Source organism: Heloderma suspectum, chromosome 8, assembly GCF_057233095.1.
Source record: "Heloderma suspectum isolate Gila_16-S chromosome 8, 16-S_ref, whole genome shotgun sequence".
Lineage (NCBI taxonomy): Eukaryota > Metazoa > Chordata > Lepidosauria > Squamata > Helodermatidae > Heloderma > Heloderma suspectum.
Window position 1 is genome coordinate 15,527,425 of NC_139465.1, and position 2,901 is coordinate 15,530,325.

Sequence of the window (2,901 nt, forward strand, 5' to 3'; positions counted from 1 at the left end):
GGGGAGTTGGACTACAACTCCCACCACCCCCTAGCCAGCACGGTCAATAGCCATAAGAAGAACCCACCCAACTGGACCAAAGGTCTTCTAGCCAAGTTTCCTGCTTCCCACAAGCAAATTGGTATTGAACAGTTATACGGCCTCTGAATGTGGAAGTTCCACTGTGGCTCACAGCTATTGAGGGAATGAGAACAGTCAGCAAAGACAGAGATGTTTGAACTGTCTAAATCCTTACTGCATAATGTTTAACATAATGCCCATAGTCCTACAGAGCTGTGTCTGAAAAGCGGGGAAAGACAGAAGGATTGCAGTCACTGTATTTCAGTCTGACAACACAAAATATTTAACTAGTATTTGAATGATGTGAGAAGCTTAAACAAAAAGGAATGCCTACCTGGAACATCTATAATTAATTAATTCACAGCCAGAGCAATATGGCAGATTCCCACTTCCAAGGCTGTAGACAGTCTTGGTAAGGGGAATTGGAGATTAGATCCTTTCTCCTCCACTTTCCAGCCACTGTGGAAAGCACCATAGTGGCAGCTTTCCGAGGTCGCAACAGCAACTTCGGACAACCTCATAGAGATTATAAAGGGGGCTTTCTGGTGGGTGGGGAGAAGAGGGGAAAGGAGAGACCAGGTTCTGCAGGGACTTATAACCTCTCCATTGCTGTCTCCACCCATGACAAGGAAGGTCAGCCTTCCTGAAAGTTTTATTTTTAAAAAAGGACAAGAGGTGAAATCGCCTCCATCCTTCTCTTGCCAGCTGGTTCTTGCTGGCAGGACATAAGGTCCATAGGACTGCTCTCTAAAGTAGGGGTGTCACCAACCAAGAAGGTTACTGGCCTGGCCAAAATGTCATCTCCTTGGACAGTTGCCGGAAAAAAGGTTTGTGTACAATGTTTTTGTTGATATTTCTGGGGAGGCTGGCTTTTGAGGGGAAAAAAAGATAAAACTCTTCAAGATGGAGCACTTTGCACATGCTAAAAGGCATTTTGATCTGTGTGTTTTCTTTTAAGAAAGTGTCGTGTGGCACCTTAAAGACGAACAAATTCATTCTGACGTAAGCTTTTGTGGACACTGTCCACTTCATCAGACACAGAAGAGGACAGAGTCCATGAAAGCTTATGCCAGAATAAATCTGTTAGTCGTTTAAAGTGCCAGAAGACTCTTTTCTGTTTTTGCTGCAACAGACTAACCCCCCTGGAAGCTGATTTTTAAATGATGCTTTCTTTCAAAAGAGAAAGTCTATCTGCACATGTTTAGGAAGTATCTTGCCCTTACCTCTTTTAAGAATAAGGTGGTGCTGATGGAGGGTTTATAAGAAGCTGCTTTCTCCTAAGTCAGAACATCTGTCCTTTTAACCCAGGATTATCTGTTCTGGCTGGTAGCTCATCTCCAAGATTCCAGAAAGGTCTTCCTAGCCGGGAAGATTTTAAGCTGCAATTGCCAGGGATAGAACCTGGGGTCTTCTGTTTATAAAGCCTGTGCTCTACCACTGAGGTACGGACCGTCTTCCCCACCAGGTGGTGGGGGACTACTATGCACATTCTCAGAGACACTCAGCACACCAGATACCAGGATTTTGGAAAAGGTCACAAATGTGCAGAGTGAAAGTAAGAACGTAAGCAAGGGTGTGGAGTAAAAGGGATGGGTGGGGGGACAGCACAAAGCAAGCTTTGTACTGCAGTCTCTCAGAACTCATACAACATGAAGTGTGTGAAAAGCTGGCAGTAATATTTCTTATGGGTTTCATTATTTGTTGTGTTTGGGAACTCTCACTATCCCAGAATCAAGCCTCCCAATAGTTGCAAGTTATGTTTATTTGTATGCATTTAGGGCGCAATCCTATGCATGTTTAGACAGAAAAAAGGTCCTACAACTCCCAGCATGCCCCAGCCAGCCAAGCTGGCTGGGGCATGCTGGGAGTTGTAGGTCTAAACATGCATAGGATTGCACCCTTACTTATTTAATCAGTTAATGATTTAATCAATGTTATCTGATTTATTTAATCAATTTATATAGCATTTATTTATTTATTTATTTATTTCACATCTCAGCTACCACATCCCAAAAATATCTTCATAACCAAACTTGTAAAAAACATAATAAAATGTGATTTTAAATATAATACAATACCATATCATTGGAACATCCCCAACCGCTGTCCCAAAATTAAACCTTCCCTCAGACAGATATATATACCCCTATAACATAATTAATCACATATAATGTTATTTTGATCTATATAATCAGCGCTGACCTTCGAAAAGGAAAACGAGGAAGAAATCCAGGCAAGCGGCGACGGCGCGTCTGAAATAGCGCACTGGAGCCGCGAGGGGGCGAAGTTCTACTCGTGATGTCCGGAGCGCGGAGCTTGACGTCGCTCTTCCGCGCGGCCTCGCGTTATTGGTGTTTCTTTCCTGCTCCCCCTCCCCCTCGCTTTGGGCCTATAGAGATAGAAATTAGAGTATCCTACAACTCTGCTAGCGGAGTACTTTTGAGATCATTTCATACAGTTCGAGGGGTGAAAAGCACAACGCGCCTCCATTCAACTCTGCGCAGGCTGGGTGTGTGAGGCGGCCTTCCCCACCCTGTTGCGCTTCAGATGTGTGTGGGCCGCAACTCCCATTATCCCCAGCCGTGACGGCGGATGATGGGAGTTGCAGCCCACACACATACGAAACGCGACAGTTTGGGGAAAGCTGACCCAAGGGAACAATTTAAGTAGCAGCCCTCGCTCCCGACCCTCTGCGCGGGGAGAAGTGGCGTCCGATGTGAACCCGGAAGTTCCCTGTCAGGCGGGAAGATAGGTTACTCTTCCGTGTGTGTGTTTGTATCTCTCTGTCCGCCCCGCCTCCACCTGCTCGGGCCCGGCCTGGCTGTCGCGCGAGCCGCAGCC